This window comes from Aquarana catesbeiana, linkage group LG02, assembly GCF_042186555.1.
Source record: "Aquarana catesbeiana isolate 2022-GZ linkage group LG02, ASM4218655v1, whole genome shotgun sequence".
NCBI classification, from domain to species: Eukaryota; Metazoa; Chordata; class Amphibia; order Anura; family Ranidae; genus Aquarana; species Aquarana catesbeiana.
In genome coordinates this window covers 129,694,016-129,720,369 of record NC_133325.1, presented here as the reverse complement: position 1 = coordinate 129,720,369, position 26,354 = coordinate 129,694,016, and the positions used below count along the sequence as shown (strand labels likewise).

Below are 26,354 nucleotides of genomic sequence, written 5' to 3'. Positions count from 1 at the left end.
ATTGTTATGAGAGTCTTCAGTTCAGGAATGCTTGTTGCAACTGCAAGATTTGCTGTGCACAGACAGCTTTAGCAAGCAATGAACTCAGTGTACTGTAGGTGGACTTTCTTTTTTTTCTTTGATCTCAAAAATGGTATCTGGGCTTTTCCAATAATTCCGTTTCACCATACACATAAATGTGGCCACTACCAAAAAGGCATTCTGCCTGAACAGTAATTCTCCATCAGGCTGGGTTCACACCTATGCGAATTGGATGTGGATTTCATCTGCATCCAATTCGCATAGCAGGAGAATGTGACCGGCTCACACATCTCTGGGGCAGCTGTGGAGCACACTGCACAGAAACGCTGTGCATTTTTGACTCAGTTTCAGGGCCGAATTAAGGAAAAGATTCAGCCCTGATTCGTCCCCAAAAAGGAGATTGGGGATGCACAGCGTTCCTGTGCAATCCGCAGCTGGTTCCAGTGTGAACCGAGCCTTAATCAGTAGACAACATGCGATCAATACCTTGGTCACATGTTGACAAGTGACCCATGTGTCAGCACTGATCATGTGATAAGCTACAAGAAGGTGCCCAATGTCCTGTTTTCTCAAAGGAATTAAAACATTTTTAAAGCCTCAGTTTCCATTGAATGGTAAAGTTGAGAATCATTGTAAAAAAAGATAATCCTTAGTTGTTTAGGTTAAGATAAATGTAAGAGAACTTGTCGCAGAGCAAAAAAACTACAACAGAAGCCTAAAATTTAAGCTGCCATCCTCTGACTCCCAACAATGGGTTTCAATTTCTCCCCCTAGATCTAGTGTGCAATCCATAAGTCTGAATGACAGCTTTACTGTTCTGTGTTTGTGAAACCCAGCTATATGACACACTGAATTGCTGCAAATTTCTTGTGAATTGCACCAAATCTTAAGCTCGTTATAAGCCAGTGTAAACATATTTGTTCAGGGCAGCAAAAAAACCATCAAAGGTTTAGGTTTCTGTGCAAAGCCATAAAAGGAGTATAAAGAATAGAACCATTGTGTGAATGGACAGTGAAAGGCAATGCCTCGCAATTCGGATCATATGATAACTAGAAGTAAAAAAAAACCTCAAGGTTGCAAGAAACCCAAACCTGGCCTAATTATACAGAAGCATGAAGGCATGAATGCCCTATTTGCTGAAAGACTCATTTAGACAGCTATAATTGTAGTTTACTTTTGGACCACTCCAATGAAGTTTTTGTCAATGCACAATCCACCAACTCAGACAGGGGCACCGTGGCCCTGCTGAAAGAACAGACTTTTAACTTTGCAGAGAACGTCACGATCTAATAGTCGACTTCAGAAGGAGTAGACAAGCCTGCGACTACTTTCTGTGCTTTGAGATATCTGGCTAGACTGCTAAATAGAAGAGAGAAAAAAAAACACTTCTAACGCCATGAAAGATGATGTTGCTTTCACAAAGATAAATAACACACACTTCCATGTAATACTATGAGAAATGTCAATATCTGTTACAATTTTGAAATGTTTAGAACCCAATGAGAAAGAACAACTCCAATTTAAAAAAAAAAGTATTCTCAAACAAGTCTTTGCTCATCTTTGTGGGGAAAATGATGCATCTAGACATAAGATGGCAGTCGTAAGAGCCAACCACCAAACAATTACTGCATAAACATACGTGGCTGTACTGGTCATAAATTCAGGCTCCAAACCAGGGTTTCTCAACTAGAGCTACATAGAACTCAGGGGTTCCTCCAGATGTTGCTAGGGGGCTCCTTGAGCAATGAGCAATTTCTGCCTTGCAGATAAGTTCCCACTGACACCACTGATCTTTTTAGCTATCTGTAAGGGGGTAATTCTTCCCAATGTCCACAAGTGCAAGGACCAATCTTCCCAGTGACCATGACACTAATGTGTTGTAGATATAGTATTTTTTAGTAGGGGTTCCCTGAGACTGGAAAGTTATTTCAAGGGTTCCTCTGAGTTGAAAAGGTTGAGAAAGGCTGCTCTAAACAGATTCCTATTGCCCTTGATTTATCTTGCGTGAACATAAGTGATGGGCTGGGAAAATTCAAGTTGGCCAATCTGCCATGAGACTGGTTAGCCAATGGGTGGCTGCAAAGAACACACTCTGCCCATCGACATACAAACCAAACCATGCTCATCTGGATTGGGCAAATTAACTCTAGCCATAGATGGGCAGAAGTTTGTTTGAATCGGTGTGACATTTGTCCATTTTCTAATTTTTTATTTCAACTCAAATACTTTTTTTTTTAACCTGAGCTTTCATATTTCAGATAATATCCATACATTTCAATATGCAACTATTTCTTCAAATCACATTCATTATGCCTTCTTATTCATGTTAGAGTTACCAGGACTGTCCCTTCAAAGCCAGGACAGCAAACAGGTTTAATATTGGTGAGCACAGCATTTACAGGATTGAGAGGTACTGTACTTATGGTCTGCAATAGCAATATGGGTATAAATATATAGCTGGGTACTGTCACTTAAAGATCCTGGCTGTCAGCCTGGGAAACAGCCAGTAAAGTGCCTTCAAAACTGTCTAAAATAAGTATACAATAAGAAGGCAGATTTAATTTATGCACCTTCCTTATGACTTTATTTTGTTGCCCCATGTTACAGATCTTTGTGATTTAAAATTTCCATATACCTCAAAAAATTCAGAACATTCCCTTTCTAATGTTTTTTTTTTTTTTTTGAAGATTAAATAATCAAGGTATAGTAAACCATCATGTGAAAACATTGGTTTGCTCTATGCATGGCTGCCAAAAACACAGATCAGGCGGTTAACATTGACTTCAATGGAATGCTGTTGATGACTGCGCAGTGCCAGTGTAGGACCAGCTTTGCGTTGTGTTTTTTTGGACACAGCACGTCTTATACTGATGTGTTTGAACTGCAAGCAAAGCAGGTCAAATGCATCCTTTTTCTTACCATATTCTGTGTATTGCATTCAAACCCAAGCATTGCATTTGCATGGAAAAGTTTGCATTTCACATGAACACCCATCTACATGAGCCATTAAGTAATTTCAAGGAATGGGGTCCTGCTGAGCCATAGTTTCTTGTAATCTTTAAAGTGGAATTCCAGCTTAATCCTTGTTTTTCAGTATTGGACAGAGTGAGCAAGGGCTCAAATGTCTAGCAGGTTTTCACTGCTGACTTTATCCCCACACTGGGGAGACCTCCTCAGTGCCTTTTCCACTGTCATGTGTCATCAGGATAGGAAGTTAAGGAAAATCAGAAAACAAACAATAATAAAAAAAAACTGACAGTGATTTTAAAGGAAACCAGTAGTAAGGGTAATATGCCACTCTTAACGTCCTTCTAAAAATGCTAGCTGTCTGGCCATCATTCTGAGCATCTGAGTCACTTACCCAGAAGGAAGAGGCAGTAAGTGAAGAGTATCTGTATACTGGCTCAAAAAGCATTAAAGACATTGGATCAGTAGGACAGCAAGGCAATTAGCATTTTCAGAAGAAGGGGTCAAAAATTGTATATTTTTTATCACCAAAGGTTTTCTTTAATCTCTTATTTAGGGTCCAATGAGGATTGCATACATATTTATTTATAAAGGCTAACCTGTACAACAAGTTCCACCCCTCAGTATCACAATTTACTTTGCCAAGATAGCAATTACTTGCATGCCAATGACCAAGCTAAATCTATAATGCAGTCAGTGATGTATGATAAAAGTGGCATGTTTCTGGAACCAAAAGTCCAATTTAAATAGCAGACTGCCTTTCTTAATTTCTGTATTTTAGTGAAAAAATAATGCCAGCTAACAAGTGAGATTAATCAGGGAACTGCCAGTGCCAACGTTATACAGAAAACATTGATAATGTGCTAATGTTGGGAAGTCCATTCACTTTACTGCAGTCTTAGTTCTATGTCATCATCTGCAGCAAGACTACATGGATCCTCCAAAGTAGTAGGGTAGGCAGCTTCCTGTACTTTGTGCAACCTCTTCTTTCTACATCTTTCTACATTTCATGTATCATCAAGTGAATTCAAATTCCAAAGGTTGGTTTAAATTTGATTTATTGTCTGTGTTAAAGTGGAAGTAAACTCCCCTGGTTTGTTTGTACCTATAGGTAAGCCTATAATAAGGCTTACCTATGGGTACTGTAAATATCTCCTAAACTTACACCGTTTAGGAGATATTTACTGTAGACCCGCTCTGTATATGCGATCTGAAAGAACGACGGCCATGCCTTTTCTTCAGAGCCATGTGCCGTGACCAACGGCTCCCGCGCATATGTGCAGGAATGACCTTATCGCAGCTTTAGCCCCTCTCAACACCGCGAACCCGGAAGAAACACTGGGAAAGATGTCAGCCGTCTCAGCGGTGTACGAGCACCGCTCCGGGGGCTTCGTTTTAAGGTAAGTATTTCATAATGAGCTAGTATGCAATGTCCAGCATTCTCCCCCGCTGAGCTGTTGTGTTCTGAAAGGGGGGCGGCCCCCGCCAGAACACTCCGATCAGCGTTTCCTGCCATTGGCTGAGAGCGCTCATCAGGAGTTGGTCTGCTGCTGGTTTCACAGCATGCACGTTCGACAGAAGCAGGCCAAATGGACAGACCGTCATACACAGGCAGAATGTCAGCTGGTATTTTTTGTACCATTTGAAAATGTAGTATTATATTGTGCTTGTATTCACTAAAATCCATTAATGTGTATTTTTTCCAAAAACATTGCATTTGAAAAACTGCTGCGCAAATACCATGTAACATAAAAAATTGCAACACCCACCATTTTCTAGCAAAAAAAAAAAAAGTAGATTTTCACATGTATGTAAGAAGTGTCAGAATTGGTCCGGTATTGAGGTGGTTAAGCATATATCAAATAAATTTGCCATGGAAATAATTTCTACCATGATGCCCTGTTAAGACATGTCATGGCTAGATATTATTGCAACCGTGCCAGTCTTCAAAACCTAGAACAGGGAAGGGCCTGCTTAAAGCGGAGATCTGCAAAATAAAAAAATAAAAAAAAGTCAGCACCTACAAATACTGCAGCTGCTGACTTTTAATAATCGTACACTTACCTGTCCTGGAATCCAGCAATCCGCTTGTCTCCCCCTCCTTTCTGCGGCACAGGCATTGTAAGTGTGGGCGCCCGGCTGTGGCTTCTGGGCCGCGCGCCATGACTGGCCAATCATCTGGGACCTGTAACGTGTCCCAGATGATTGCCGAGAGGGAGGGGGGAGAGGTGATCTCCCTTTCGGTGCCGCAGTGTGCCGGGAGGAAGTGGGAGCTGGGACCCTCTGGAAAGAGGGTACCGGCTCCTCCCCCAAAAAAATGACATGCCAAATGTGGCATGTCAGGGGGTCACCTCCCTTAAAGCGGAAGTTCCATTCTGGGTGGAACTTCGCTTTAAATTATCTTTAGATTTTAATTGTAGAATTCCAAACAGATCCTATCCTATGGAATTTAACTGTGCATTACAATCTGGACAGCATTCTCTTATAAAGGTATATGCTGCAGATCTTTACATACACATCATTTCATAAAAAAACTAACGTAACATTCACAGCGCCAGAGCCCGTGGTACCCGGAAGTAACTCCAGGAGACATGTCGCCGGGCAGAGCAGTGTGCTGGGACCGCTGCGGGGGCTTTGATCTAAGGTGAGTATTTCATAATGAGCTAGTATGCTATGCAGAGCAGAATATTATCATTATCCCTTCAAAAAATCTTGCCTTTATCAGCCTTTCTCCACCAGGGTTCCATGAAACCCTAGGGTTCCTCCAGAGGTTGTTATAGATTCCTCCAGCAATGATCATTTTTTGCCTCTACAATAAGTAGCCACTGACATAACAATCTATCTGTAAAGTGGACATTCATCCCATTGACCACCTAGTCTGTTCTCTTATGACCAACAATGTAAGGGAACAAATAACTACCTATGTAAGTGGGCATTTTTCCACTGCCTGTCACTATAAAAAAGTATTTTCTGCAGTTCATTCTTAAGTGGGGTACACACTATAAAGAAAATCGGGTGAATATTCGTCCGATTATTCTCGATGTTGAACGAAAATTCTTACGAATATTCTCGTACGACAAAGGCTTTTTTTGTTCTTTATTGCTTCTGATCCTGCGCAGTCTTTCTTTTCTGATCTTTCTTGTATGAAAATCCTCCGAAAACGGTACACATTAAACAAAAATCGTTCATTCTGTTCCCGTAGGAGAAAAATTTTGGAGTTTGTCCCTTCCGGAATTTCCGTACGGAAATTCGGAATCGGCTGTCGAAAGTTGTGTACACAAAATCGTACGAAAATTCTTTGGACAAAAAAGTTTGTCCGATTTTCTTATAGTGTGTACGAGCCTTTAGTCTATGTTCTTGTTCTTATATAGAGTCTCGACCAGTCTACTGATGAGGCAAATACCCCTGGCATTATTATTATACAGGATTTATATAGCGCCAACAGTTTACGCAGCACTTTCCAATATAAAAGGGAGACAATACAGTTATAATACAATAAAATGCAAGAGGATTAAGAGGGCCCTGCTCAGAAGAGCTTACAATCTAATAGGGTGGGGAAGGTGGTACAAAAGGTTGTAACTGTGGGGAATGAGCTGATGGAAGTGGTAAAAGATTAGTTAGAGACGTTATAGGCTTTCCTGAAAAGATGAGTTTTCAGGGATCGCCTGAAGGTAGCAAGAGTAGGGGATAGCCGGACAGGTTGAGGTAGCGAGTTCCAGAGGATGGGAGAGGCCCTGGAGAAATCCTGGAGACGAGCATGTGAGGAGGAGACGAAAGAGTTTGAGAGTAGGAGGTCTTGAGAACAGCGGAGAGGACGATTTGGGCGATATTTGGAGATAAGATTGGTGATGTAGCTCGGAGCAGAATTGTGAATGGCTTTGTATGTTGTGGTTAGTATTTTGAATTTAATTCGCTGGATGATTGGGAGCCAGTGTAGGGATTGGAGGAGAGGCTTGGCAGACATTGTTCTCTCTTATGTTGAGTGGATTCTATTACTGCCTAACAGTGGCCTGCATGTGTATCAATATATGGTGTATGCTGCTGTCATTTGTGCAGCTTGTTGGATACTGCATTTCTTAGAAGAATAAAGAAGTTGAAAGAACATTACATGTTTCACAAGATATTACTATTATTTGTCTAATTTCATTATTATTATTAAAGATTTTGGTGCATTGAGCAGTCCCTAATTTATCGTGAGCTGTAGATGAAGTATTCATTACCAAGGGTTCCTTAGATCTGACATTTTTTAAGGGTTCCTCTATCCATGATAAAAGGGATGAAAAAGGCAAGCCTATACTATGTGCAGATGAATGATGTTCTAAAAGTGTTCTGACCGAAAGATTAACAGTACTAAACTCTTGTCAGGGCAGGAACTTTACCAAAGGTGAAAATTGGGGCTTTGGTTTTAATAGATTAGATGAAGGAGTATGTTTGTGATTCTAAGTCTTATCATTTCAGCCAGCAGGATTAGCACCGGTCTGGAGAGGTTGGATTTTCACAGAGGATTTATTATATTATGACAGTAAAGTTGGCTGTGTTATCACCAAGACTCACTAATATTTACTAGAGATAGAAGAAAACAAATATTTGAAGAGACCATGGAAGCTTTTCTTTTCTTTTCTGATTCACAGAAACTGATTAAACATATTAGTTCATTGGGTGAAGGTTCATCAGCAATTTCCTAATTCTTAATATGCGTTAAAGAATTTAAGGTATTAGTAAACCCTCAGACCTACATGTTTGAATTATGTACATGATACATTGTTATCTATGTAGGTTTTTAAAGGGTTTCTTTAACCTACTCTGTCACAAGTTTATGGTGTGTGTGTAAGCATGCGAGTGCAAAGATGTTGAGTTTAGCGGTCATGTTCTTTTACTGCCCTTTCCTGAATGCTTTTAAAATAGGAGCTGAATCTAAACCTCATTTTGCAGTCCACACCAGGAGCACGCAGCGAAGGGTGACAACGCTGCTCCTGCATGCAGACCCTGAAAGGCAGCGTTGTCACCCTATGATAGGAAGTGGCAGTGAACACTCTTTCAGCCAGGAACAACAGATGCATTTACAAAGAATGCAAGTTTCTACATAAAAAAACACAGTGCTGTGTATATTAAACAGAAGGTGTGATAACATAAGATATAGTGATTTTTACAAGTCAGGTTTACATACACTTTAAAGCTGAATTTTAAGCCATTTTATAAGATGTTTTGAAACGTTTTAAATCAGCTTTTTCACTAAAAGAACACCTGGAAGATCCTTGTTCAGGCACTTTCTGTTATGAAGGGTTAGTGTGTGGGTGTGGCGCTGTCCTAATTTATAGAAATACTTGGTAAATTGTGTGTAGCCAAATCCCATATATAAAGTCGCATAAACCAAAATTGCAAATAAAAAAATTCAACGAAAATAAAAACAAAACATAAAACAGCAAAGTGACTCCCTTTGGAGTGTGTAGGTGTAACGTTGTCCTAGAGGAGAAAAAAGTGGAGAAAATGGAAAAAAAATGGAAAAATGGAAAAATGGAAGAAATCGCATAAAGGACTGCTGCCTCCACAAATGTGATTTCCACCAAGGTGGAAAAAACAGAAGGTAGGTGAAGGGTTAGTGTGTGGGTGTGGCGCAGTCCTAATCCATAGAAATACTTGGTAAATCGTGTGTAGCCAAAACCCATATGTAAAGTCGCATATAAAGTATAAACCAAAATTGCAAGTAAAAAATTCAACGAGAATAAAACCAAACATAAAACAGCAAAGTGACCCCCTTTGGAGTGTGTAGGTGTAACGTTGTCCTAGTTTAAAAAATACTTTGTAAATCGTGTGTAACCAAATCCCACATGTAAAATCGCATGTAAATTATAAACAAAATATAAACAAAATCGCATATAGCAAATTTAACGGCTAGGTTGGCCCCCTTTGAATTGGGGGAGGGGGAAGGGGAACAGGGGATGAAATCAAAAAATGACTTTAGCCAAAGCTATTCCATCCGCATAAAAACCCCATATAGTGATTGACAAACATAACATTGCTGAATAATTACATAGGTTAAATTGTGACTAGTGCTCAGTGCAATTTAAGTGAAAAACTTGACATCTTTTTAAAACAAGGCAGGTATTTGTATAAATCTTGGTGACCAGGTGCTCGTGTCTTGTGATCATGCGGACACTCACCAGCTTCTTTAACCCCTGCGGGGGTAATGCGCAGTCACAGTGTATGCCACTGTGCGGCAATCCACAGGCTGTTTCTGGGTCACGGTGACGTTTTAGGCATAAGAGAAGAAAGAGGAGATTCCATAGCGTAAAACCATAAAACACTCTTTATTGAACGCAGATGACAGAATGGTACTCACATTTAAGCAGTTTATAATAGGCAACCAAATGTCATCAAAACAGGAGAGCATCAGATTTAGGTTGGTGATCCTCTGGGAGATGATGCAAAAGCGTCAGAATAGGCCACGCCCTACGCGTTTCGTCATAGGGACGTCAACTGGAGCGTGCCCCCTTTGCGTCACCTCACCTCCTTTTATACTGTGCGATGTGCTGCATGCCTGCACACCGGAAACCTCCGGCGGCCATTTTCCCTTAGGTTTTTGCGCGGCCATCTTGCATGTGGCTATTGCAGACCGGAGCCATATGTATAAACCTTTAGTGGAATATCCCTAGTGTTGTAAAAACAGGAAATGACCCTAGTGTTGCAAAACCAGGAAATAAACCAAAGGGAAATCCGTGGCCATTTTGTGAGAGATTTTGCAGACCGAAGCCCAATAGAGCAATTGATAGGTATATGCTATTTTGCAGGCCGAAGTCCGCGGCCATTTTCTTGTAGGTTCTGCAAGATCTATGTAGGTTATATGCCTGAGTCCGCGGCCATTTTCTTGTAGAATGTGCGGGGTATATTTGGATTATACGGTGACCCCGTACGAAAAAACTTCTCCGTTCGAGTATGTGTCACTCTGAGCCACGGATTTACTCTATCAAGATGGAAAATAAACCCGTAAGGAATCATCATAGGCAGGGGCAGTATTACTTATTCGCACAGTATAATTAAATATACCTGACGAATTATACATAGAAATATAAAATATAAAATTTAAAATACATATACACAGAAATGTTTAATATTTATTGCTCCAAAGTACTAAAAATAAATTGCATATCACTATGTACATGCAATATTATAAAATAAAAAGTTAACTAAATATGAAAAAAAATAATATTTTATAAAAATTTAATAATAAAATTAAAATTAAAATGATAAAAAGGGGGGTAAAATAAGAGGGGTGGAGAGGAGACCGAAGGAACATGGTGTTTGTGTCATCATGGAGCCTAAAATTAATGTCATACGTCAGGAACCTTTTTCATTTTTCACGTCAAAAAAGATTAAGCTAACTAATAGTGGTAGTTTACTGGTAGTACTAATAGTTAGTGAGAAAGCAATTTAGGTCGACATCTATATTCATTCCTGATGGTTGTAGTGTGTCTAGCTGGAAAATCCATCTAGTTTCGTTTTGCGACACTTTAATTTTCTTGTTGTCGCCCCTCCAGTGCCCTTTGATTTTATCAATAGCATAAAAAACAAGGCCTGAGGGGTCCCTGTTGTGGTGGTCTCTAAAGTGTCTGGATACACTGTGCTTTTTAAACCCGTTTTTTATATTTGTAATGTGTTCTCTGATCCTTATGTGCAATTTTCTAGTTGTACGCCCCACGTACTGTTTCCGACATGGGCATTCTAATACATAAGTGACGTGTGTATTATTGCACGTGATCAGGTCCCTGATGGTATATTCATTTCCATTAGATGTCGACCTAAATTTAGTTGTCTTTTTACTTGTTTTCTTACTTACTCTACATGGTAAACATTTACCACATTTGTAAAAGCCTCTAAGGTTATTCCCTATTTTAATTTGTTTTGGGGGGTCAAGGGCATTGTGCACTAGTTTGTTCCTAAGAGTTGGGGCCTTCCTGTAAATAAAAATAGGTTTGTTTGGTAATATTGGTTTAAGAATCTGATCTGACTGGAGAATTGGCCAATATTTTTTAATGATTGATTCCATAGTTTTATATTGCCTGTTGTATCCTGTCAGGAAAGCAAAGCCTATATTTCTATTCTTTTCTTGTTTACGTGAATTTTGTGTTCCTTCTATCAGCCCGTTTCTATCCATACTTTTCACTTTTTGTTTCAATAATAATAGGTCCCTTCTTTTATATCCTTTATCGGTGAACCTGTTGATTAAGACTTCAGCTTGTTCCTCAAAATCAGTGATGCTACTGCAATTTCTGCGTATTCGCATCAATTGCCCCTGTGGGATGTTACCTATCCACTTCGGGTGATGGCAGCTACTTGTTGGTATGTAGCCGTTTCTGTCTGTATTCTTGAAGAACGTTTTTGTATTAAGCTGCCCGTTTTCTTTGTATATCTGGAGGTCGAGGTAACTTATGTCTTGTTTACTCCAGTTACCAGAGAAAGTTAAACCGTAGATGTTATGGTTAATTTCTTCGAGAAATACTTGTAGTTCTTCTTCTGTGCCTCCCCATACTACAACAATGTCATCTATATATCGTCTATATAGCTTCATATTTGGCCTATTGATACTATAGATTTGTTCTTCTTCCCATTTGTTAAGGAGCAGGTTGGCTACACTGGGGGCATACTTAGCCCCCATGGCCACTCCCTTCTCTTGCGTGTAGAAGTCTCCCTTATGCCAGAAGTAGTTATGGCTCATGGCTAACTTTAAACCTTCTAATATGTATTTTATTTGTTCTTCTTTCATGTTGGTTTATTGGTGTAATGCCCATTCTGCTCCGCTGAGGCCATCTGATTGTATGATGTTAGTGTATAGGGAGTTGATGTCAATAGTCACAAGTATGTCTTCCTCCTTTATGTTGAAATTTTTTAACTCCTTAATCAGCTGTTTACTGTCTTTCAGGTAGGATTTCCCTCCGGTTACCAACGGTTGCAAATAGCTGTCCAAATATGCCCCCAGTCTAGAGAATAGGCCATCAATCCCACTTATTATGGGTCTACCTGGGGGGTTAAATTGGTTCTTATGGATTTTTGGGACATAATATATTACGGGGGTCTTGGCTGCTTCAGGCAATAGACATTTTGCTTCTTTTTTATTCAGGATTCCTTTTTTCTCTCCTTTCTGTATATAAGCTTTGAGCTTCTTCTTATATTCTGCCTTCGGGTTGCCCCTTAGCTTTTTGTATGTGTTAGGAATAGCTAGCAGTTTCTCCATTTCTGATTCATAATCCTTTTTGTTTAGGATAACAAGTCCACCGCCCTTGTCCGCCGGACGTATGACAATATTTTTATTTTTTTCGATTTCTTTGATGGTCTTCCAGATTTTTGCTTTTACCTTCTTTGGTTTTAGCTTTCTTATATCTTGTTCCACCATTTTTTTAAAAGTTGTAAGGCTTTCATTCTGTTGAGTATTGGGATTGAATACGGAGTTGTTCTTCAACTGCGAGTGCTTATAAATTGGGGCTTCTTTTTCCGTGAGTAATTTATTTTCTCCTTTCATTGCAAAAAATTTCCTTATGTTTAATCTTCTAATGAATTTTTGCAGGTCGATGTATGCTTCAAAAGGGTCCAAGCATTTTTCTGGAGCATACTTAAGTCCCAGGTCAAGTGTCTTCATTTCTTCTTCGTTGAAGGTCGCTTCGCTTAAGTTGAAGATACCACCACCTAATACTCTCGCCTTCTTTTTCTTTGTCCCTCCTCTCTTTCCTCTGGTCCGTTTTCTCTTCCTCCTTTCTGCATTCTGTATTCTTGGTCCATTCTCTCTCCCCATTGCATTTCTTCTGGTGCTCTGTTCCTCATTCCCGCTTCTGTGTCTCGGGTACTTCTTGGGTTCCAGGTTGGAAACCCTTCAGATTCCCAGAAAGGAACCGAAACAACAGATACCCCTACAGGGGGTGGAACCCAAGAAGTACCCGAGACACAGAAGCGGGAATGAGGAACAGAGCAACAGAAGAAATGCAATGGGGAGAGAGAATGGACCAAGAATACAGAATGCAGAGAGGAGGAAGAGAAAACGGACCAGAGGAAAGAGAGGAGGGACAAAGAAAAAGAAGGCGAGAGTATTAGGTGGTGGTATCTTCAACTTAAGCGAAGCGACCTTCAACGAAGAAGAAATGAAGACACTTGACCTGGGACTTAAGTATGCTCCAGAAAAATGCTTGGACCCTTTTGAAGCATACATCGACCTGCAAAAATTCATTAGAAAATTAAACATAAGGAAATTTTTTGCAATGAAAGGAGAAAATAAATTACTCACGGAAAAAGAAGCCCCAATTTATAAGCACTCGCAGTTGAAGAACAACTCCGTATTCAATCCCAATACTCAACAGAATGAAAGCCTTACAACTTTTAAAAAAATGGTGGAACAAGATATAAGAAAGCTAAAACCAAAGAAGGTAAAAGCAAAAATCTGGAAGACCATCAAAGAAATCGAAAAAAATAAAAATATTGTCATACGTCCGGCGGACAAGGGCGGTGGACTTGTTATCCTAAACAAAAAGGATTATGAATCAGAAATGGAGAAACTGCTAGCTATTCCTAACACATACAAAAAGCTAAGGGGCAACCCGAAGGCAGAATATAAGAAGAAGCTCAAAGCTTATATACAGAAAGGGGAGAAAAAAGGAATCCTGAATAAAAAAGAAGCAAAATTTCTATTGCCTGAAGCAGCCAAGACCCCCGTAATATATTATGTCCCAAAAATCCATAAGAACCAATTTAACCCCCCAGGTAGACCCATAATAAGTGGGATTGATGGCCTATTCTCTAGACTGGGGGCATATTTGGACAGCTATTTGCAACCGTTGGTAACCGGAGGGAAATCCTACCTGAAAGACAGTAAACAGCTGATTAAGGAGTTAAAAAAAAATTTCAACATAAAGGAGGAAGACATACTTGTGACTATTGACATCAACTCCCTATACACTAACATCATACAATCAGATGGCCTCAGCGGAGCAGAATGGGCATTACACCAACAAACCAACATGAAAGAAGAACAAATAAAATACACATTAGAAGGTTTAAAGTTAGCCATGAGCCATAACTACTTCTGGCATAAGGGAGACTTCTACACGCAAGAGAAGGGAGTGGCCATGGGGGCTAAGTATGCCCCCAGTGTAGCCAACCTGCTCCTTAACAAATGGGAAGAAGAACAAATCTATAGTATCAATAGGCCAAATATGAAGCTATATAGACGATATATAGATGACATTGTTGTAGTATGGGGAGGCACAGAAGAAGAACTACAAGTGTTTCTCGAAGAAATTAACCATAACATCTACAGTTTAACTTTCTCTGGTAACTGGAGTAAACAAGACATAAGTTACCTCGACCTCCAGATATACAAAGAAAACGGGCAGCTTAATACAAAAACGTTCTTCAAGAATACAGACAGAAACGGCTACATACCAACAAGTAGCTGCCATCACCCGAAGTGGATAGGTAACATCCCAAAGGGGCAATTGATGCGAATACGCAGAAATTGCAGTAGCATCACTGATTTTGAGGAACAAGCTGAAGTCTTAATCAACAGGTTCACCGATAAAGGATATAAAAGAAGGGACCTATTATTATTGAAACAAAAAGTGAAAAGTATGGATAGAAACGGGCTGATAGAAGGAACACAAAATTCACGTAAACAAGAAAAGAATAGAAATATAGGCTTTGCTTTCCTGACAGGATACAACAGGCAATATAAAACTATGGAATCAATCATTAAAAAAAAATATTGGCCAATTCTCCAGTCAGATCAGATTCTTAAACCAATATTACCAAACAAACCTATTTTTATTTACAGGAAGGCCCCAACTCTTAGGAACAAACTAGTGCACAATGCCCTTGACCCCCCAAAACAAATTAAAATAGGGAATAACCTTAGAGGCTTTTACAAATGTGGTAAATGTTTACCATGTAGAGTAAGTAAGAAAACAAGTAAAAAGACAACTAAATTTAGGTCGACATCTAATGGAAATGAATATACCATCAGGGACCTGATCACGTGCAATAATACACACGTCACTTATGTATTAGAATGCCCATGTCGGAAACAGTACGTGGGGCGTACAACTAGAAAATTGCACATAAGGATCAGAGAACACATTACAAATATAAAAAACGGGTTTAAAAAGCACAGTGTATCCAGACACTTTAGAGACCACCACAACAGGGACCCCTCAGGCCTTGTTTTTTATGCTATTGATAAAATCAAAGGGCACTGGAGGGGCGACAACAAGAAAATTAAAGTGTCGCAAAACGAAACTAGATGGATTTTCCAGCTAGACACACTACAACCATCAGGAATGAATATAGATGTCGACCTAAATTGCTTTCTCACTAACTATTAGTACTACCAGTAAACTACCACTATTAGTTAGCTTAATCTTTTTTGACGTGAAAAATGAAAAAGGTTCCTGACGTATGACATTCATTTTAGGCTCCATGATGACACAAACACCATCTTCCCTCGGTCTCCTTCCCACCCCTCTTATTTTAACCCCCTTTTTATCATTTTAATTTTAATTTTATTATTAAATTTTTATAAAATATTATTTTTTTTCATATTTAGTTAACTTTTTATTTTATAATATTGCATGTACATAGTGATATGCAATTTATTTTTAGTACTTTGGAGCAATAAATATTAAACATTTCTGTGTATATGTATTTTAAATTTTATATTTTATATTTCTATGTATAATTCGTCAGGTATATTTAATTATACTGTGCGAATAAGTAATACTGCCCCTGCCTATGATGATTCCTTACGGGTTTATTTTCCATCTTGATAGAGTAAATCCGTGGCTCAGAGTGACACATACTCGAACGGAGAAGTTTTTTCGTACGGGGTCACCGTATAATCCAAATATACCCCGCACATTCTACAAGAAAATGGCCGCGGACTCAGGCATATAACCTACATAGATCTTGCAGAACCTACAAGAAAATGGCCGCGGACTTCGGCCTGCAAAATAGCATATACCTATCAATTGCTCTATTGGGCTTCGGTCTGCAAAATCTCTCACAAAATGGCCACGGATTTCCCTTTGGTTTATTTCCTGGTTTTGCAACACTAGGGTCATTTCCTGTTTTTACAACACTAGGGATATTCCACTAAAGGTTTATACATATGGCTCCGGTCTGCAATAGCCACATGCAAGATGGCCGTGCAAAAACCTAAGGGAAAATGGCCGCCGGAGGTTTCCGGTGTGCAGGCATGCAGCACATCGCACAGTATAAAAGGAGGTGAGGTGACGCAAAGGGGGCACGCTCCAGTTGACGTCCCTATGACGAAACGCGTAGGGCGTGGCCTATTCTGACGCTTTTGCATCATCTCCCAGAGGATCACCAACCTAAATCTGACGCTCTCCTGTTTTGATGACATTTGGTTGCCTATTATAAACTGCTTAAATGTGAGTACTATTCTGTCATCTGCGTTCAATAAAGAGTGTTTTATGGTTTTACGCTATGGAATCTCCTCTTTCTTCTCTTATGCCTAAAACGTCACCGTGACCCAGAAACAGCCTGTGGATTGCCGCACAGTGGCATACACTGTGACTGCGCATTACCCCCGCAGGGGTTAAAGAAGCTGGTGAGTGTCCGCATGATCACAAGACACGAGCACCTGGTCACCAAGATTTATACAAATACCTGCCTTGTTTTACAAAGATGTCAAGTTTTTCACTTAAATTGCACTGAGCACTAGTCACAATTTAACCTATGTAATTATTCAGCAATGTTATGTTTATCAATCACTATATGGGGTTTTTATGCGGATGGAATAGCTTTGGCTAAAGTCATTTTTTGATTTCATCCCCTGTTCCCCTTCCCCCTCCCCCAATTCAAAGGGGGCCAACCTAGCCGTTAAATTTGCTATATGCGATTTTGTTTATATTTTGTTTATAATTTACATGCGATTTTACATGTGGGATTTGGGTACACACGATTTACAAAGTATTTTTTAAACTAGGACAACGTTACACCTACACACTCCAAAGGGGGTCACTTTGCTGTTTTATGTTTGGTTTTATTCTCGTTGAATTTTTTACTTGCAATTTTGGTTTATACTTTATATGCGACTTTACATATGGGATTTGGCTACACACGACTTACCAAGTATTTCTATGGATTAGGACTGCGCCACACCCACACACTAACCCTTCACCTACTTTCTGTTATGAAGTGACAACTGTCCCCCAATCATTCTCTTGCGTTGTGACATGAATCGCTGATGGAGTCTACAAGCAGCTGTGCTGACATGCATTGCACAGGAATTGTCCCATGTTGTCACCATCAGGAAGCTGGTTCAGAGCAATGATGTGCAGACAATGCCAGATCAAGTCTTTGTAGACAGGAAGAGGCTAAAAGAAGCTGAAGGAGATCAACAGTGCTGAGATCCCCCAAAAAATGTGAAAACTGTATTTTATAAAAAAAACAAAACAACAAAACATGGTCATTGTTAATCATACAAAGTGCTTAAGAAAACTAAATGTAATCATGTCATCCAGGTAGTGCTTAAATCTACTTTTAAAGAGATTTTTAATGTAATTTTTATATTTTAAATTATATTTTTGTTTACGTTGCTATATGTTAAATCAAATGTCATATACAAATATGCAGATGCCCCTTAGTACATCTGAATGTTGGACAGTGCAATTAGCATCCATGCAAGAACCATGCATCTGTAATGTGACTGTATCTACAGTATATGCATATATAGCCAAAAACTATTAGCTAGATAAAAAGTTATTAGTTAAAAATTAACACAGTGACAAGCAGGTGGTCACCAAAATGGATTATTTGTAACAAGATTTACGTATGGTATAATGCTATAGCACAACAGAAAAATATTATTTACAAGCATTTAATGAATGTAAAAAAAGCCGTCATTGATCTCTGTAGGTGCAGAAGTCAAAGTTAACGTAACAAACACTATAGCTGTTCTTAGCGCAGATTACTTAAATGCCATTAAAATTATATTATATATATATTTATTACACACATATACATACACACACACACACTATATTACCAAAAGTATTGGGCACCTGCCTTTCCACGCACATGAACTTTAATGGCATCCCAGTCTTAGTCCGTATTGAGTTGGCCCACCCTTTGCAGCTATAACAGCTTGAACTCTTCTATGAAGGCTTTCCACAAGGTTTAGAAGTGTGTCTATGGGAAGGTTTGACCATTCTTCCAGAAGCGCATTTGTGAGGTCAGGCACTGATGTGGATGAGAAGGCCTGCCTCCACTTATTAAGATAATTAATCCCAAAGGTATTCTATTGGGTTGAGGTCAGGACTCTGTGCAGGCCAGTCAACTTCCTCCACCCCAAACTCGCTCATCCATGTCTTTATAGACCTTGCTTTGATCACTGGTGCGCAGTCATGTTGGAACAGGAAGGGGTCATCCTCAGACATCCCCATAAAGATATGGATGAGCGAGTTTGGGGTGGAAGAACTTGACTGGCCTGCACAGAGTCCTGACCTCAACTTGATTGAACACCTTTGGGATGAATTAGAGAGGAAACTGCATGCCAGGTCTTCTCTCCAACACCAGTGCCTGACTTCACAAATGCGCTTTTAGAAGAATGGTCAAACATTCCCATAGACACACTCCTAAACCTTGTGGACAGCCTTCCCAGATAAGCTGAAGCTGTTCTAGTTGCAAAGAGTAGGCCAACTCAAAATTGAACACTACAGATTAAGACTGGGATGCCATTAAAGTTCATGTGCGCGTAAATGCAGGTGTCCCAATACTTTTGGTAATATAGAGTGTGTATGTATATATATATATATATATATATATATATATATATATATATATACATACACACACATATATATATATATACACACACATACACACACAGACACACATACATATACACAGTATTTCACAAAAGTGAGTACATCCCTCACATTTTTGTAAATATTTTATTATATCTTTTCATGTGACAACACTGAAGAAAATGCCACTTTGCTGCAATGTAAAGTAGTGAGTGTACAGCTTGTATAACAGTAAGTTGCCATCCCCTCAAAATAACTCAGCACACAGCCATTAATGTCTAAACCGCTGGCAACAAAAGTGAGTACACCCCTAAGTGAAAATGTCCAAATTGGGCCCAAAGTGTCAATATTTTGTGTGGTCACCATTATTTTCCAACACTGCCTTAACCCTCTTGGGCATGGAGTTCACCAGAGCTTCACAGGTTGCCACTGGAGTCCCCCCCCCCATTCCTCCATGACGATATCACAGAGATGGTGGTGGATGTTTGAGACCTTGCGCTCCTCCACCTTCCGTTTGAGGATGCCCCACAGATGCTCAATAGGGTTTAGGTCTGGAGACATGCTTGGCCAGTCCATCACCTTTATCCTCAGCTTCTTTAGCAAGGCAGTGATCATCTTGGAGGTGTGTTTGGGGTCGTTATGTTGGAATACTGCCCTGTGGCCCCGTCTCGGAAGGGAGGGGATCATGCTCTGCTTCAGTATGCCACAGTACATGTTGGCATTCATGGTTCCCTCAATAAACTGTAGCTCCCCAGTGCCGGCAGCACTCATGTAGCACTGGACTATGACACTCCCACCACCATGCTTGAATGTAGGTAAGACACACTTGTTTTTGTACTCCTCACCTGGTTGCCACCACAAACGCTTGACACCATCTGAACCAAAAAAGTATAATTTGGTCTCATCAGACCACAGGACATGGTTCCAGTAATCCATGTCCTTAGTCTGTATGTCTTCAGAAAACTGTTTGCAGGCTTTCTTGCGCATCATCTTTAGAAGAGGCTTCCTTCTGCCACGACAGCCATGCAGACCAATTTGATGCAGTGTGCAGCGTATGGTCTGAGCACTGACAGGCTGACCCCCCACCCCTTCAACCTCTGCAGCAATGCTGGCAGCACTCACACGTCTATTTCCCAAAGATATGACGCTGAGCATGTGCACTCAACTTCTTTGGCCGTCCATGGCGAGGCCTGTTCTGAGTGGAACCTGTCCTGTTAAACCGCTGTATAGCCTTGGCCACCATGCTGCAGCTCAGTTTCAGGGTCTTGGCAATCTTTTTATAGCCTAGGCCATCTTTATGTAGAGCAACAATTATTTTTTTCAGATCCTCAGAGAGTTCATTGCCATGAGGTACCATGTTGAATTTCCAGTGACCAGTATGAGAGAGTGAGAACGATAACACCAAATTTAACACACCTGCTCCCCTTTCACACTTGAGATCTTGTAACACTAACAAGTCACATGACACCGGGAAGGAAAAATAGCCATTTGGGCCCAGTTTGGACATTTTCACTTAGGAGTGTACTCACTTTTGTTGCCAGCGGTTTAGACATTAATGGTGGCGTGTTGAGTTATTTTGAGGGGATAGCAAATTTACACTGTTATACAAGCTGTACACTCACTACTTTACATTGTAGCAAAGTGTCATTTCTTCAGTGTTGTCACATGAAAAGATATAATAAAACATTTTCAAAAATGTGAGGGGTGTACTCACTTTTGTGAGATACTGTGTATATATATAAAAAATCTCCCCATTTCTAACACACACACACACATATTATATATATATATATATATATATATATATATATATATATATATATATATATATATATATGTTAGAAGAGGGAAGATTTTTCCTGCAGTACCCTGTAACACTATGACATAGAAACAGGAAGTGAGGGGAACTATTCCCATAGGAGTTGCACACAGGAATACAAACCTGATAGAGGTTCTACCTTCCACTTTCTATGCAAAATGCAAAAAATATTTTTGCATATACAGGGGGTCCCCTACTTACAAACATCCGACTTACAAACGACTCCTACTTACAAACGGAGGGAGACAACAGGAAGTGAGAGGAAATCTACACCTAGGAAGGGAAATTCACTCCTGTAAGAGTTAATATGGGAAAAAGGTGTCTCCACTGATGCTTTATCACCTATCCATATTTCCCTAATAACCCCAAATTTTCAAAATCCAATTGTCATTGGGACAGAAAGTGAGGTGAAATCTTCTGAACAGGGGCACAGACAGCAAAACAAATGTTACAGGGGTGATAACCCTTCCCTATGCTATCTACAAAACTTAAAAATAGATTTTTTGGCTGGAGCTACACTTAAAAATGTACCTGTTCCGACTTACAAACAGATTCAACTTAAGAACAAACCTAAAGTCCCTAACTTGTTTGTAACCCGGGGACCCCCTGTATTTGGCTTTCAAAAGATGCGTGCCCTAAACAGAACAGAAGCTGTGCCATCAATTAATTTCTATATTGGCAAATGAAGGACGTGAATAAGATTTCTTGTGAAATGGCTAAATGGGCCATTTAAAAGGCAAAAACGTTTGTCAAGCAAATTAATGAACATCAATCAGTGCCAGACTGGATTGCAATAGAACAGTGAATCAGATCTGACACAACCACAAATTATGTATTTGGAAAGGAGCAGTCAGCATCTTTTACATCTTATAAATTTAATTCATGTCATGTGTGTGCCTGCCAGGGATGCAGTTACTGCTTGGGAGCCTATCTGCAAAGAAAAATTGACACCTTAATGTGTTACTAAACCCACAACATACTAATGCGACCTGACACAACCTGATTATAGCAGTGGCAAGCCTCCATCCCTAGTATGTATTGAACAGCAGAAAAGAGAAAGGAATAGGACTTTATGTGAGGAATGTCACTGAATAGATACCTTATTCATATCATTCATAAAATGATTTATTAATTACAAATCACATTGTAAAGAGTGTCAATCTGTGATACAGGACACAATGTACTATGATACGCTTGTATGAATATATAGCTATTATAAAAAATAAAATACAATTAGCGGTACAGTTACATAAAAAAAACACTCATCCATTCATAAAAATTCAATGAACATAAGCAAAATTCAATGAACATAAGAAAAAGTTTGGTGAGCCAAACTTGTCTGGGCATCAGTTCGATGTATACTCGACGCACATTTCATGGCTCATGCCAATCATCAGGAGTAAAATGCTCTGATTGGCAGGAGCCATGAAACGTGCATCGAGTATACATCGAACTGATGCCCAGACAAGTTTGGCTCACCATGAGCATTTGCTTATGTTCATTGAATTTTTATGAATGGATGAGTGTTTTTATGTAACTGTACCGCTAATTATGTTGTATTTTATTTTGTATAATAACTATATATTCATACAAGTGTATCATAGTACATTGTGCCCTGTATCACAGATTGACACTCTTTACAACGTGATTTGTAATTACGGTAATAATTTTTGAACGATATGAATATGATATTTTTTCAGTGACATGCCTCACATAAAGTCCTATTCCTTTCTCTTTTGTGCTGTTCATTACATACTAGGGATGGAGGCTTGCTACTGCTATAATCAGGTTGTGTCAGGTCGCATTAGTATGTTGTGGGTTTAGCAACACATTAAGGTGCCAGTTTTTCTTTGCAGATAGGCTCCCAAGCAGTAACCGCAGCCCTGGCAGGCACACACATGACATGAATTAAATTTATAAGATGTAAAAGATGCCGACTGCTCCTTTCCAAATACATAATTTGCGGTTGCATCAGATCTGATCCACTGTTCTTCTGAAATCCAGCCTGGCACTGATTGATGTTCATTAATTTGCTTTCTCTCTTGGCAAGGCCAGAAAAGACACAGTGATGGTAATAAAGCTGCACTCAATTTGGTCTCTATTGAGAGAACAGTTCCGTGTTGAGCTCAGCTTTTAAAGGTCACGTGATATTGACATCACACATTTGGGTGTGTATACAGATCCTAAATGACAGCCCAGTCCCTCCATCCTCCACCATGCCCAGTAACTAAAAAAGAACACAGTGGGTGGGATATCACATCTTGATTGATGGATCATCCGCCTCACATAAGAGCATGAGGACACAGGCTGTAGTGGAAATTTCCTCCTACCTGAACACTCAGCACTCAGGTGGACCCTGCAGTTTATCACGTGACCATGGTATACAGATCAGTCAAAAAGGAATAAAGTGGCAGTATTTTAATGTAAAAAGAAGATTTATAAGCTGTGGGTACTATTTTCATATTACTTTGTTTAGTAACACTTTAAGCACCACCTATAAAAGAAAAAATCCACACTCTAGCCATGCCCATTGTCCTGCTTTTCAATCTGTTTTCTTCTCAATTACCACCAAATAGTATGCAGGAAACTGCATTTGAATGTGACAATTGGTTCTGAGATATAAGGGGCTGGATTGGGAGGCAGATTTAACCCCTTCAGCTGTTTGTACCTGCATAGTTATATTGAATTAAACCAATGTCCCATTTTAGTTAGGAGCCTACTAGTTTGGCGAAAGTCTTAAAAAAACTGTAAAGAATTGTTGAAATTTGAATATTTTATTTGTTAAAGCAAAAATTAAGCATGGTGAAGATGCTCTGAATATTCCATAATTACATATCATAAAATAGTTACCTCTGGGTGTGCTCTCCTCCACTGATGTAAGGCTTGAGCTCTGCACATCCACTTTGTCCCCATCGATGTCATGTTCTTCTCCACTTTTTTGGGATTTGCTGTCTTCTTGCTTCGCCCATGGGGCAGTCACTGATAGTGTACTTCCCACTCATGTGTGCTGTAGTTACATTATCTTGGCACCCAGATCCATTCCCAGCATCTTTAATATGCCAGAACAATACAGTGTAATGCGCATGCATCGAAGTCTGAGTACAGGTTTAAACAAAATTGCTAGCAGGTAAGAGTTTTTTGGCAGGAAACACCTAACCAAAGATACTACCTTCTGGCAAATTTGTATTTTTTAGCTTTACTTTATTTGCAGTATAATTCATCTATACATGAAATGGCCTCAAAAACATTATTATACAGTATAACAACTGAGGCAAGAGACATCATCCTTGCCTAAGGCAAGGACTGCGGAAGTGGGAGCAGGTACTGATAAAAATCAGTACTTTCTCCCCCCCTCCCCCCCAAAAAAACGAATTTACAGACTATGTGAAGGGAACGAACTGGCGGGATTTACTTTTTTGAATGAAGTTCCACAAGTATTTGTGAAGTCAACCGAATGAATAGATAGCATACTACTAAAATTTGATTTCTATAGCAGTATGGAATTTGGTTTAAATATTAATTCTAAACCATATTTTTGGTGTTTTATTTAATAGTTGGGAGACAGCATTAATGTTAGTAACTATGAATTTCTATGAACTATGAATTTCTGAAAGTACACAACAGGAGCAGGGGGAATTAACTTCTCAAGGCTTTAAAGTGCCCCTGTCATTGTAGGGTCACTTTTACATAAAGAACACCTTGTAAAAGTTCGAAAAAAAAATCAGGCTCTATGCTTACCTTTCTGGCAGCCTGTTTATTCAAATGCCTTTGCTTCCCTTCTCCCTCAGCCACAGCAGGTATTCTCATTTTTGGTAATCGGTCAAATATCTGCTGTGTCCAGGGGAGAAGTGAAGACGTTTCTTCAAATGGGCTGCCAGAAAGGTAATTATTGAGACATCTTCTACAAGGTGGTTTTTGAGTAAAAAGGATCTTTGGTGACAGCAAAGCAACTGGTTCATGTTCTTTCTCCAGCTGCACAAATGTACCTGTCCATTGCTCCCCCAGCTCTCCTTTTAGCCATAGGAAGCAGAGAACACTGTTGTTACCCAAGGATGGAGAGAGATTCCTTGGTTCTGTGTATCCCCGAGTCAAAGCTGCAAAATGTTTTAATTTATTAAGTTTTTCCTTTTTTAAATACATTTTTTCACACTGAGAGCCAAACTAAGCACTGAAACAGACAGGCTTGTGGTCACTATGATTGCCTGTCATGGTGACCAAATTATCAGGAATCACCCTGGTTTACCATTATTAGGGAGAGACCAGAGAAGACAGTGATAATGGGGGACACAGTGGCAACTGACAGCCTGAATCGGACAACACCCTTGTAGGTAAGGTACTATAATGTGCAAGTATGCTGTGCACACTTGCACGTAATGGCAAAATCCCGTCCCCACAGCAGGCTTTAGTTACTCTTTAACCACTCTGTAGTTACATTTTTTCATGCAAGTTAAAATACACATTTTGGACAATGACTTGGAAATTACTTGGAACTCTGATAGGCCCTGTATAATAGAAGGGCCGCAGTTGCAAGTTTTTATGCTGCACAATATTTGCACAGCTGTTTATGAAATATACTAATATTAATTTTAGTGTACACAAAAAACAATATAATACCCATTTTTGGGTAAATAAATACCGGTATATATATATATATATATATATATATATATATATATATATATATATATATATATATATATATATATATATATACACACACACACACACACACATATATATATATATATATATATATATATAATAAAATAAAATGGGGTTGCTTTAACTAAATAGCCACCAAACATCTTCAAGCTCAAAATTTTACATGGCCACGAAATGGTGAAAAAATACAGTACTCTAAATTGTAGCATAGTTTTTATTATATAATTTAATTTTTATTTTAGCAGATGGCAGGTTCTCCCTATGGAGACATTGGGGGTCAATTGGACCCCCAATGTCTCCCCTGCAGCTAATCAACCATAACTTGTTGTACAGGAGCCAGGGAATGAATGAACTGAAGCAGGAAGTGATTACATGCTCATTTCTTCCAGGCAAATTCATCACAGACGTTCCCTGAAGACCTCCTGTTCTTGATAGTGAATGCATTTACTGCAGTCCTAGGCTCACGTGGAGAGCCCCAGGAACCACCGCAGCCGCAGGTGGTAATAATGGGGGCCCTTCTCAATATTGTTAATGTAAATGAGTGGCTGTAGAGCCTCCCAGATTACTTTTACTGAAAAGAATATCACAGCCTGAAAAAATGAAACCAAGTTCACAGCTGCAAGCTTATTTTAACCACATGATGCCCAAGCCATTTAGAAACTGCCTTATGACCTTAACTAGTTAAATGAGTAATTGTACTGTTAGGTTGGATTTTTAACTATTTTTAAATGCCATTCCAAATTGTTTTCCCCCTTCAATAGCTATACTAACTCTATTAACTTGAACTGTAACAATAAACTTCAAGTTGAAACGTGACTTTAATGGCTTTTATGCAATCTGGAAGAAAGTTAATTACATGCAATGCTTCCTTATGATGAAATGACATGCTGCTATTACATAGTCAAAATATTATTGGAGTTGATTTAAAAATTCCTTCATTTTTGGGTTTTATTAGAAGACTTCTGGATTAATGGTTAGAACCATACACAACTTTTGTTTTCTGCAAACAGACATTGCATAAGAAAGAGGTAAAAAAACAGGAAAACAGTAGGGTTGGCCATGAACCAAACTGAGAAATTATT

General features: G+C 39.3%; 1 protein-coding gene across 3 annotated transcripts in view; it reads right to left on the bottom strand.

Annotated features, from left to right (window-relative positions):
* Positions 1-26,354, bottom strand: part of CRYL1 (crystallin lambda 1) — a 223,710-nt gene that overhangs the window by 88,706 nt on the left and 108,650 nt on the right. The gene's annotated exons all lie outside the window — the stretch shown is intronic.